Source organism: Mastomys coucha, unplaced genomic scaffold (assembly GCF_008632895.1).
Source record: "Mastomys coucha isolate ucsf_1 unplaced genomic scaffold, UCSF_Mcou_1 pScaffold20, whole genome shotgun sequence".
In the NCBI taxonomy this organism is placed as follows: Eukaryota; Metazoa; Chordata; class Mammalia; order Rodentia; family Muridae; genus Mastomys; species Mastomys coucha.
Genome location: NW_022196903.1, coordinates 116,120,852 through 116,134,168, shown reverse-complemented (window position 1 = coordinate 116,134,168; position 13,317 = coordinate 116,120,852). Strand labels below are relative to the sequence as shown.

At 43.6% G+C, this 13,317-nt stretch overlaps 1 protein-coding gene and 1 long non-coding RNA gene across 2 annotated transcripts in view; one reads left to right on the top strand and one right to left on the bottom strand.

Moving 5' to 3' along the window:
* Positions 1–5,758, bottom strand: part of Foxj2 (forkhead box J2) — a 33,327-nt gene extending 27,569 nt beyond the window's left edge. Inside the window, exon 1 of the mRNA XM_031383316.1 lies at positions 5,738–5,758. The gene's annotated coding sequence lies outside the window, so the exon portion shown is untranslated. The remainder of the gene's footprint in view (positions 1–5,737) is intronic.
* A 1,122-nt stretch (positions 5,759–6,880) lies between these two features.
* Positions 6,881–10,546, top strand: LOC116099550. Its single transcript, XR_004122298.1, has 2 exons — positions 6,881–8,427; positions 9,913–10,546. It is a non-coding gene; the product is annotated as an uncharacterized LOC116099550 (long non-coding RNA).
* The last annotated feature ends 2,771 nt before the right edge of the window (positions 10,547–13,317 follow it).

The window sequence follows — 13,317 nt, the reverse complement described above, 5'->3', positions numbered from 1 at the left end:
CTGGAACTCACTCTGTAGACCGGACTGGCCTCGAACTCAGAAATCCACCTGCCTCTGCCTCCCAAGTGGCTCTTTTGTTTTTAAATTAAGTATCTCTATGGGAGCTACAGATGCTCTTGTGGAGCAGAAGAGGGTATGGGATCCCCTGGAGCTGGAGTTGCAGGTGGTTGTAAGATGCCTGATTGTGGGTACTCGGAACCGAACTCGGCTCCTTGGCAAAAGCAGCAAGGGATCTTAGCTACGGAGCATCACCCCAGCCCTACACATCCAGCACTGAGGCAAACGTTCTACCAACTGAGCTAATGAGAAGCTTTCTGAGACAGATCAAGGGAGCTGGACATCTAGATGGCCCACACTTATAATCCCCAGCTCATCTGAGGCTGAGCCAAAAGGATTGCTACAAGTTTGAGGCTAGCCCAAGCTACATAGTGAATCCAGGCCCAGCCTGGGCTTCAGAGTCAGAATGCATTTTTGGACTTCTCTGGGTCTGTGTTGGATGGTTTGTTTAACTTTTCAACACTTTCTGGTGTTTCTGGTATTTGATAATTGCAGGGCAGGAGCCAGAGGTAGAAGTGACATAAAATGGAAAGGCTAGGGTCTGGAGACACACCACTCTCACAGAGGACCAGAGTTGGCTTTTCAGCACCAATGTACAGCACTCACAACTGCCCGTAACTCCAGAAGGGCCTGGCACCTCTGAGGGCACAGGCACTCACGTGCAAGACCCACACAGTTGTACGTAACTGAAATTTTAAATAAAAAAAAATCCCTTTTTAAAGTGGAAAAGTAAAAATTAGGACCTTTTCCTAAAAAAAAAAAAAAAAATTGGCAAAAATAAAAAGCTCATATATTATTTCATAAATACCAGACATTGGCTGTAGCAATTTTATCCAAACTAGTATCCAAAATAAGGCAAATATATAAGAAGTTATAGTAATCTATGTAATAGGATATTGTTTGGTACTTAAAAATAATTTTATTTGATTCTGTGTGAGCCCAAATAAACTCTTCCAAAAAATAAAGAGTAATTATATTTAATCCTGAAGACAGAATGATTAAGTCATTTTTATTTTTATATATCACCACTCAGCTCAAGGAGGTCTACCTAACTCTGCCTCCCAAGAGCTGGGATCAAAGACTTGTACCACCATGTCCAGTTATGGCATCATTTAAATATTTTGAAGAGGGTATGATAACTTTAACCAATCATTTTAAATGTCTGTATTTGAATGAGAAAATTACATTTCAGAAACTGGGGAGATGGCTCATCAGGTAAGAACACTTCACTTGCAGGACCTGGGTTCAGTTCCCAGCACCCACATAGCATCTCAGAACCCTCTATAACCCGAGTTCCAGGAGATCCAACATCTCTTCTTCTCTCTTTGGGCTCCTATGTGCTCATAGTGCACATACGTACACTCAGGCGTACATACACACACATAAAAAAATTAAATAAAATTACATTGTAATGGTTCATCTCTTATAATCAAATAGATGCCTTTTAAAAATTTGTATCTGGGGCTGGAGAGATGCCTCAGCAGTTAAGAGCACCCACTGCTCTTCCAGAGGTCCTGAGTTCAATTCCCAGCAACCACATGGTGGCTCACAACCGTATGTAATGGGATCCGATGCCCTCTTCTGGAGTGTCTGAAGACAGCTGCAGTGTACTCATAAATAAAGAAAATAAATAAATAAAAAAAAATTGTATCTGAACAAATATGGCACCCACAGACATACTATTGGAAGGGGCAAAGCTCACAAGGCCTCAGCCCTTGACAAAGGACTATAAGCAACTAAGGAAACCCAAGAGCAGGAGAAATGATCTTCCCCAAGGAAGTGCACAGTGATTAGTTATCCAACACCAAGTGGTCAGCCGTGAAAACACGTACATAGATACGAGTTACATTAGATGGACTGAAGCAGGTTGCATTTGTGTGTGTGTGTATATATATATATATATATATATATATATATATATGTCATAAATTTGAAAAAGATGAGGGAGGGGGTGCACATAGGAACCTCAGAAGAGTAGAAAGGAAAGAGAAAAATGATGTAATTATATAAACTCAAAATTTTAATATGTGATATATATGTATACACACATATGTATGGATAGAAATGTACTAAATAACTTAGAGATCATTTTCATTTTCTTCAGTTTTTGCTGTTGTCTATAGCTAGTGTTTATGTGGGTTTTGCTTAAATAATTATTCGTAGTTTGGGGGCCAGTGAGATGGCTCAGCAAGTAAAGGCACTTGCCCATAGATCTGTTGACCCGAGTTGATTCCTGGAGCCCGTACATTAGAAGAGGACTGACTCTCAAGATTGTCCTCTGACCTCTACACACACACTGAGGCCTGCGCATTGACACACTTACCCGCTGAATAAAAGAATGTAAGAAGGAAGAGGATGAGGAGAAAATGACACTAAACCTGGCTTAGTTTTGTTGGTTTGGTTTGGTTTAGTTTGGTCTGGTCTGGTCTGGTCTGGTTTTGTTGGTTTGGTTTTACTTGGTTTAGTTTTGGTTTGGTTTGGTTTGGTCTGGTCTGGTCTTGTCTGGTCTGGTTTTCTTGGTTTGGTTTTACTTGGTTTAGTTTTGGTTTTGTTTGGTTGGTTTGGTCTGGTCTGGTCTGGTCTGGTCTGGTTTGACCTAAAACAGGAGGAGGTACTTCCATTCATCTTTCCTTTACTTTCTGGTAAAGAAGATGCTGATTAACACAGAAAATGAGGAGCCTTTGAGATGGCTCAGAGAGTAAAGGCATTTGCCACAGAAGCCTGGTGACCTGAATTTTGAACCCTGGAAAGAGAACAGATTCCACAGTTATCCCCAACCTCCACATACAGCTCTCAAGCCTCTCTACAGACACTAATCCTTTTCTGTTTTTTTTTTCTTTTCTTTTTTTTTTAAATGAGGGGCTCATAAGATGTCTCACTGGTTAAGAGCAACGGCTGCTCTTCCAGAGGCCCAGGGTTCAATTCCCAGCAGCCACATACAGCTTACAACCATCTGTAACTCCAAGAATTGACAACCTCATGCAGACAGACAGACATACATGCAGGGAAAACACCAATGCACATAAATAAAAATAAATAAATTTTTAAGAATTAAAATGTGAGAATTTGTCCTCTATGATAAGGCATGTATCATTATTTCTTAACATTTAGTTTTAGTTATTATGTGTATATATGGTGGTCTGTGTACTTGTGTCTATGTCTACAGGTGCTCCCAGAGTGAAGAAGAGAGCAGTGGATTCTGTGAGCTGGAGTTGTGAGCCTCCTTGGATGCTGTGAAGTAAAGCCTCGTCCTTTGGAAGAGCAGTGCTTCCTCGGAACCACAGAGCCATCTCTCCAGGCCCTGCAGGGCTTCATACGTAATTAACATATCACAGACACATTTTACAAGCCTTTTCTTTTTCCTCTTTTTGAAAAGAATTTTCTCGTAGCCTAAACTGGCCTTGGACTTAATTGTATAGAAGTGGATGACTTTGAACTCCTGAGCAAATGGTCACTTTAAAGACAATATATCCCGTGGAATATGATAAAAGTTTGTATACTCAAACATCAGCTTTAATAACTAAATTTGTCACTGCTTTCCTGTGCAGTTTCCTCATCAGAAATCAAGGGATAATAATACGTATTTCATAGTTTTCAGAAGGCTTGCATAACTTCATCTATGTAATGCCCCTTAGATTAGAGGAGTGGGCTAGAGAATAAAGGGGCTTAAAAGCCTCAACAGTCAATTGAAATGGACCAAGAGATATGTGCATAAAATATAAGAGTGAACCTTTAAGGGGGAATCCTGAAAAGGGCAATTGGAAAAAAAATACTGTGAGGCAAATGGTACAGTTTCAATATTGACTTGGTAATACCAAGAATTCAAATTTCTTTTGAGTCTCACTATGTAGCCCTGGCTGGCCTTAAACCCACAGGTATCTGCTGCCTCTGCCTCCCGAATGCAGTCAAGCAGAGAGATGTGTGACCATTGCATGCTTGGTGTCAGGATTTCTCACGTTTTTAGATATGTAAGGGAGCCAAGCATAGTAACACATACGTGTAACCCCAGCACTCAGGGCGTACAGACAAGAGGAGCCATAGTTTAAGATTATTCTCAGCTATGTAGGTAGTAAATTGGAGTCCAGCCTGTCTCAAAAAACAATACAGAAACCTAGATAAAGAATTACTCGTGGGGCTGGAGAGATGACTCGGTGCTCTCTGGGAGAGCACATGCTTTCCCAGAGGACCTGAGCTCTACTCCCAGTACCCATGTTGGACAACCAGGAAATCTGACACTTCTGAATACCTGCACTCACGTGCACAATCCATACACAAACACATACATGTAATTTAAAATAAAAGAGGTCTTAAAAATAAACAATGGGGGTGGGATGAGGACATCTTCTTGGAGACAAGGGGAAGCGGGAATAGGATGGAAAAGAAAAAGAAAAAGAAGAAGAAAAAAATAAACAATGGGCCAGGTGGTGGCTTGTAAGCCTTTAATCCCAGCACTCAGAAAGCAGAAGCACACAGATGTCATAAGTTCAAGGCCAACCTGGTCTACAGAGTGAGTTCCAGGACAGCCAAGGCTACACAGAGAAACCCTGTCTTGAAAAACAAACAAACAATGGTGGATTAATGAAATTCCATTATTTTTAAGGGATATTTTAAAATGTGTATTAGAGTAGTTAAGCATGAAATGTCTGAAATTTGTCTCAAAAAATCAAGTGACCAGGAGAAAAGTAGAGGTAGCAAAACACTGGCCAAATACTGCTTATTACAGCATTTTTATACACGTTACTCTCAGGCTGGAGATGTGGCTAAGGGCACTGCTCCTGCAGAGGGCCCAACTGGGTTCCCAGTACCCAAGTCCAACCTCTACAACCCCCTACTGTAACTCCAGCTCCAGGAGATCTGGACTCCCTCCTCTGGATGCTGAGAGCACATGTAGTCACATATGTACTACTCCATGTCATGCTCACATACATGTACAAGAGTGACAGTAAAGTTAGGACTGGAGAGATGGCTCAGAGATTAAAAGCAGCTGCTGCTCTAACAGAGGACCCCATTTAGGTTCCAGCTCTGCCGTTCACTGCTCACAACTGCCTGTAACTACCAATTGCAGGAGACTAACTACCTCTTCTGACCTCTTCTGGCTCCTGCATGCCTGGAATTCGGATATATAACATACACAATAAATAAATATTAATAGGATAAAAAACGTAAGACATCATTGTCATTCTCTCTACTTTTGTGTTTGAAATTTTACAACAGAACTTTAAAAAAATTAAAAAAATAAAGTGTTTGCTATGTTTTGTGTATATATTGTTGCCTAGTATCTGCACCTTTCATTTACACTACATCTTTTTATTATTGTTATTAAATTATTTTACTTACATTCCAAATGTTGCCCCTCTTCCCAGAGTTCTTCACCCCATTCCCCTCCCCCTTGTCTCTGAGAGGGTGCTCCCCCACCCACCCCTCTCATACACACACTCCCCAGCATTCCTCTTGCTGGGAGCATCAAGTCTCTACAGGATTAGGAGCATCTTCTCCCACTGAGCCCAGACAAAGTAGTCAGTCCTGTGTTACATATGTGCGGGACCATGGACGAAACCATGTATGCTCTTTGGTTGGTGGCTTAGTCTCTAGCTCCCAGGAGTCCCCATTAGTTAATAGTGTTAGTCTTCCTATGGGGTTGCCATACCCTTCAATTCCTTCAGTCCTTTCCCTTACTTACTCTTCCATAGGGGTCCGGACCTCAGTCCAATGGTTAGCTGTAAGTATCTGCATCCGTCTCAGTTAGCTGCTGATAGAATCTTTCAGAAGACAGCCATGCTAGGCTCCTGTCTGCAAGCACAACATGGCCTTATCAGTAATAGTATCCCGGTTTGGTGCCTGTGCATGGGATGGATCCCAAGTTGGGCCAGCCATTGAATAGCCTTCAGTCTCTGCTCCATTTTTGTCCCTGCATTTCCTTTAGACAGGAACAATTCTGGGTCAAACCAAGTTCAGAAAGCAACAGATTTTCATCCATTTTACAAAGGCCTTAAGCTAACAGCACCTCTGCTCTTTAGCTCCCTCTAGGAACCCTTGGGCAACTACAAGGGGCAGCCTATAGCCACCAGACTCCCAGGCTCCAAGTTTCTGCGTCCCTTAGTATATTTGTCGTCCATGTTGGGGGTGGGGGACGGTGTCACTAAATCAACACACAAATCCTTCACGTGTTATGTTCATCAGGCATGAGTTCTTATTTGGACATCCGAAAAAGGTTAAAAAAAACTGCCACTTAAAGACTGTAGCCCCTGTAATAAAGAACACAAGTAACTAAATCATAGAAGTTCTGAGTAGTTTGCATCTTCTTGATATTACTTTTTTCCCCTCAGTTTATACGTTCATTTTACATCCTGGTTAATTTCTAAACTATGTGGAGAACCAAGGCTCAAGGGAGACGAGAGCGAACGTTTGGAGCGAGGCTAGGGCAGGAGTCACACAGCCAGAAAGGCTCAGCGATGGGTCTGTTCCACCTTAAGAGGCGCCAGCCTCTCCCCGCTCGGAGCCAGCTCTCGGCTCCGCCCACGCCGGTGTCTGCCGGGCCCGGAACGCGGAGGAGAGGCGGGAGGAGGAGAGCGGCGGCGGCGGAGGGAAAGGTCCGCGCCCCTGGCTGCCGCCCGAGCGTCCCGGGCTGGGAGCGCAGCGCGGGCTCGGAGATAGACCGGCGAGCCACTGCAAAGGCGGCTGAGACGGGGACCGCGGGGCCATCCCGGGTGGATCCGAGATAGACCCGGAGGCTGGCGGCACCGACCGTACAAAGTTGTAACTTCCCTGGTGCCCGGACGCCTAGCGTCAAGGCATTTCCAAAAAAGGGGGGACGTGAGGGGCGGGGGGGGGGGGGGGGGGGGGGTGTCGCCATGCCTCTCCTTTGTCCTGACTGGTGGAGTTGAGCATGGGCTGGGCCCTGGGGTGCTCGAGGATTGGCCACCTGGGTAGTCCATCAAAGGCTGACGCGGGGAAGGGTGACCATTTGGGGAGGAAGTAAAGATTATTTTGGTACCTCCTCCCCAAGTTATTGATTGGTGGAGGTTTGCCGTGATGAAAACAGGGCATAAAAATATCCGTAAAGGTACAGGGCCGATTGGCCGGTCTCTCAGGGAGGAATTCTAGGGCGGACTGTGAAGAGCCAGCCCAGGCTGTTTTTGTAGGGGAGGACCAAATGGGTTGACACCCGGAAATGAGTTAGGAAGGGAACTCAGGGAAAGCGGGGGAAACCGGCTCACCTACTTTGCCCTCACAAAGGTCATTTCCTGCGTGGGATCGATAGTTTCCTGTTTACTTACTCCTCGGGAGGGAGCGTGTGCACTGGCTTCCTGCAATGTACTCGATATTCACACTTAACTTTTGAGCCCAGGCTTCCCTTTTAGTCACAGTACCAACGAGAATGAATGAGATGGTGAAAAGGAAACGTATTGGGTTTATTTCCATGTAGAGAACGAAAATGGAGTGGGGCTGGAGATTGTCTTCCTGCACGCAAGAAGACAAAACTAGGCGTAATAGCGTACACCTGTGATCCCAGCTTTTGAGGAGGTGAAAGCAGGATGTTCAGAAGCTGAAAGTCATCCTCGACTACATAGAGAGTTAGAAGCAAGTCTGGATTAAATTTGAAGATGGGGGAGGGAGTTCTTGATGGTTGAAAGTGAAAAGAACTGGAAATAACCCAGCTTGGTGACTCACCCCTTTAATCCTGGAGTTTGGGAGACTGGCAAGCTAATTTCTGAATGTGAGGCTAGCCTGCTCAAACAAAGCGAGATCCAGGACCGTCCAGTTAGACGCAAAAAAAAAAAAGTCTGTAAAAAGCGTTTCTCTGAAACTTTTCTTTACCCTCTTGGGTCCCACCCGGGACAGGCAGTGAATACACAGGTGGTTGACGCTCTGCTGAAGGAAGAGGACAAAGTGTGAGAGGGAAATATTATTTTTAAAGGTGCCTTTGTATATCTTACGAAACCTCCCCACTTTTTAAATTCTCACTTAACCACTTGGGTTAATTCACCTGTAACTTCAGAAATGGGTGTCTTCCGGAGTCTTCCAGGAAAGCTCCCAGGGAAAGCAAAATGCTTGTTTTCATGGAAACCGGAACACCATAGCCCAGGGGTCAGTCTGACCTCACTGTGTAAGGGAGGCTGTATTTCAAGGTGCCACCTCTCTTGCTCTACGATTAAAGGCTTATACCACAGTCCCTCTTTTTTATAAAGTGCTGGGGATGAAACTTCAAGCATGCTAGGCAAGCACTTTACTAATCCAGTCTCTACTGGTTAGGGTTTTGGTTTTCCTTCATACCCAGAGGCCTTTAAAATTCGAAGCAAGATTACCCCTCAAGCTACTTTCCTGAACAATGAAAGGCGCAATGTGATGGAAAACTCTCCTCTACAGTCAGTAAGTGAATAAAAACATGTTTAACCTGGGTGAGGATAGAAGCTTGAAAGAATTTACAGATCTGAGGAAAGTATCCATGCTGTGTTCATATGGAACCATTTGCCTCCCAAAAATGGCAACTTCCCCCCACACACACAGTTTTCTTAAAACTAAATTCCTGGGTATACTTTAACATATCTCTGAAAACTGCACTGTTCAAAATAGAACTAAGGGCCTAGTTTGTGGTCCAGTGCTTGACCAACCTGAGTAAGAACACTGACAGTCCCAAACACCACAAACTAACAGTAATGAATACCTACATGTCACAGAACCATGGCTCATCTTTCCTCCCACCATAGGACACTGCAAGGGCTATCAGCCAGGAGTCTAAAATTGACATTTTCTACTTATCCAAAGGGATCCCATATCTGCACGATTCTTCTAGAATCTTCTAAATCCAGGTAGTTTCAAGACTGTATATTGAGACTGGAGTAGTTAGCTCATTCAGTAAAGTGCAAAAACATGTCTGAGTTTGATTCCCAGAATCCACATTATAAACTAGCCAAGATGGTGAATGTTTATAATCCTCGAGCTGGAGAGGGAATTAGAAGGAAATGCCTCCTGCCACTCACTAGCCTAACCAGAGAGCTTGAAATGTGGTAGACCACATTTCAAAGGACGTGAGGTGGATGGCATTTCTGAGGATGATACCCAAGAGTGTTGTCTGGCCTCCATGTGTACACACACACACACACACACACACACACTTGTGCACAGAAAGTGCACTCTCACAAACATGCATACACACATGTATGTGCATTACAAAACAACTAGCGTAGGCGTGGTGAGATGGCTCAGTGGTTAAGAGCACTGACTGCTCTTCTGAAGATCCTGAGTTCAAATCCCACATGGTGGCTCATAACCTTCTGGAATGAGATCTGTTGCCCTCTTGTGTCTGAAGACAGCTACATATGACAATAAATCTTAAAAAAAAAAAACTATAGAGTATATACCATTACAAAATGAAAGTAGTTTAGAAGCATGGTTTATTTCTTTTTTGTTTATTTGTTTGTTTTGGTTGGTTGGTTGGTTGGTTTTTCCAGACAGGGTTTCTCTGTGTAGCCCTGGCTGTCCTGGAACTCACTCTGTAGACCAGGCTGACCTCGAACTCAGAAACCCACCTGCCTCTGCCTCCCAAGTGCTGGGATTAAAGGCGTGTGCCACCACTGCCCTGCCATGGTTTGTTATTTCTAATAACAAAACTATCATGGGAAAATAATTATGAGGCTATAGATAATTATTATATGTAGGGGCGCCTTTGCTTGCCGGATGGCAGCAATAGCGACCAAAGACCGAGACTTCTCTCGCGGTTTACTCAGGAATTTTCTTTTGTGTTACAGCTCTTTTAGGTTCCTAGGTGTTACAGCTCTTTTAGGTACCTAGGTGTTACGGTTCTTCTAGGTGTTATGGTTCTTCTTGGTGTTACTGCTTCTTCTTGCTTCCTAGGTGCCGCGGCTCTTCTTGGCCATACTAGGAATGGGCGGCAGTGGAATGGGCAGCAGTGGAATGGGCAGCAGTGGCAGCAGCTCTTGCTTCTGTGTAGTGGCCTTGACTGCCCAGAGAGAGCTCCTTATATACTCGAGCCCAAGCTCCCGTGATCCTCCTGGATTGGTTCCCCGGCAATCACCTCATTAGCATACACCTGCTTGGGAGAGGTGCTGTGCAGCATACGCCCGCTGGGGAGACACCTGCATGAGCCCGCTCGGGAGGGGTGCATGCGCTGCCACCGCTGGAGTCTTGGATTTGATCCAATTATACATATTTATGCCAAAGGAAACAAAAATGTTGAATTTTTCAAGAATTTTAAGAATGTTTAAGAAATACTTTATTTCTAGTGATGTTAAATAAACCACGCAAAAAAACAAAAACTTCTTTTTGGTTAATTATAAATAAACTCAGCATAATCAGTTTGGTTTTCATTTTACCCAGTAAACCAAAGTTGAAACTTTTGGAAATGTCAGGGCAGAAGAGTTAGCAATTCGGAGCCAAGAACCAAGCCTAAGAAAATTGTTCTAATCACAAATCCAAGTCCACTGACATGGGCAGTATTGTTTTATTCCCTGTGGTACTGGGAAGCTAGCCTCCCCACACACCCCCACCCCCACCCCCGTGTCTTAAGCATGCTAGACAAATTCTACCACTGAGCTACACCCTTAGGCCACAGACAGCACCTTGATTGATAAGAATATGAGATCTTGGCCTGGGGAGATAGCTCAGTGGTTTAGAAAAGACCTCAGTTCAGTTTCCAGCACCCATATAAGAGTTCACCACTGTAACTCCAGTTCCAGAGGATTTGACACTCTCTTCTGACCTGTGTGAGTATTCATGTAGTGCAAAGACATACATGCAAGCAAAACACCCATACATATAAAAATAATTAATGTATGAATTAATTCATAATTAAATTTTGAAAAGAAGACAACGAATTTGAGATTCAGATAGAACCTTGTACTCTAGAGAAATCCTTTTGGGTGACTGAAGTCTGGCTCCCTCTTTTAAAACAATAGTAGTTGCCAATTTCTTTTATGTCGGAGACCCAAAAAACACCTATAAGACCTCAAAAGACTAGTGAGGGTTGGGGGAGAAAGCCAGGGGATGATGGCACATGCCTTTAATCTCATCCCTTAGGAGTCGGAGGCAGGCAGATCTGAGTTCGAGAACAGCCAGAGCTTCACAGAGAAACCCTGTCTCCAAAAAACAACAACAAAAGTGTGTGTGTGTGTGTATGTGTGTGTGTGTCTGTGTGTGTGTGTGTTTATTTCTCATTGCATTGGGTGTTTATAGGGAGACATGAGGGAGATTGCGACGTTGCTTGGCTGTGCGTTAGATTTGGCAGAGTAGGTTACAGTGAACAGAAAGGGCCCTATGTAGAAAAGCTTTTAATGACAGGGACTTGGTGGTTACAAATTTGTTGCAAGTGCTGCAGCATCTTAGAATGACTCCAAGAGGTCTGGAGAGATGGCTCAGTGGTTAAGAGCACTGACTACTCTGCCAGGGATCCTGAGTTCAGTTCCCAGCAACCATATGATGGCTCACAACCATCTGTAATAGGATCTGATGCACTCTTCTAGTGTGTGTCTCAAGACAGCTGCAGTGTGCTCATATAAATAAAAAATAAATCTTTAAAAAAAAAAAGAAAGAAATGACTCCAAGAATTCAACTACTAAACTTACCTACCAGGGAAGCCTTGGAGGATAAGGGATCAGCTCCATATTGCTAACATGATTAACTTGATGAACCCATTGAGCTATGTTGTGATCCAGGTATCAGAAAAGCTGCTGATAGCCAACTATGCCCGTGAAGTAATTGTGATTAGGTCATAGAAAGGTAGATTAAAGCCAGCACTGTCCCATAATCATGTTGGCTAGCTGTAGGTGCTTTATTTTACATTCAATATCTGTAAAGTATACATATTATAATTTATAGCTGAGAATTCTAGCCTCCTTTATTAATTTCCCCATATAATTCCAATAAGTAGTTTTTGATATTTTTAAGCACCTGCTTTGTACTGAACTTTGTATGAGGTACTTTAACAGCTAGAAGGTACATCAGGCTACCAAGTCCCTGCAACCAAGACCACAGACCCATGTTATCCAGGACGATTCTGTGTAGTGCCAGGGAAGTGTTAGTGATCCCCCGCAGAAAAACAGACAGGGGCCAATCCGATGCAACTCACAGCAGGGTCTCTATTCTACTCAGAACATCACCTTCATGCAGGACAGTTTTTGGTGGAGAGGGAGCCTGGAATATCTATGGGGCAAGGTTTTATAGGAATCAGCAAGCGACGGTAGGGGGCAGGGTAAGTGTACAAGCATCTAATTGGAAAGCTACAATGGCCTTTAGCATAATTGGCTGGTGCTGGGAATCACATCATAAACTTAATTTCTATTTCCTTCTGCATTGGTGGTTGTTAGGCAGGGAGTGGAATTGTAACCTGGGGGTACAGATGTGTTGGAGTAATAACCTGGAGATGCTGGTCTTATTGGAGGTGAGCCTAGAGACTTGAGTAGGCTCCGGTTTTGTTGGGGGATAACTTGGAAACTAATGCTAGGTACCAGCCTGTTAGTTTACCTGAGTTCAAACTTAGATCAGGTTTTCTAAAATGGAGTGTGAATTTAAAAGATTTGGCCTCTCATCTGTACTTAGCAATGAAGAGCCACTCCTCAGTTCTAGAAAAATTGAGATAGTACATGACCCTACTTCCAGCCTACAAGAACCATATGAGAGAGCCACACGGTGGTACACAGCTAGTTCTTGGGATGCAGAGGCAAGAATGACCTAAAAGTCCTGATTTCCTGCCTCTTCCTCAATAGGGCTAGAGTCATAGGTGTATGCCACCATACCTGGCCCTCAGGTTTCTTCTATCTCAGAAATGCTACAACACTCATGTTTCCCCAACTTCCTTTCAGATAAAGTATTCTGAACTTTGTCTAACAATTGGCCCTATCATGGGCTAGAGAGGTGGTCTGAAGTGTAAGAGCACTCCCTGCTCTTGAAAGAGACCCTGATTCAGTTCTTGGTACCCATGAAGCCATTCGCAATCTCCTGCAACTCCAGTTCCAGGGGACTCTTCTGATGTCCTCAGGTTTCTGTATGCATGTAGTATACATAAGTATACCCACACACATACATATAAATGTTTATTTTTAACTAGCCATATCAGACTGCTCCCAAACAATGACTCTTATGTTTAGATCACCTCCTAATCTATGCCTTCCACAAAGTCAGAGAGATATCTCTCAAAGCATCCTTCCTATTTACTAATGTCTTATAGTAGTGATTCTAAAATGAGTGTTCATTGACCTGAAATTGAGAGAAACCTAACTAATGATTCGGCCTTTTCTCATCTTG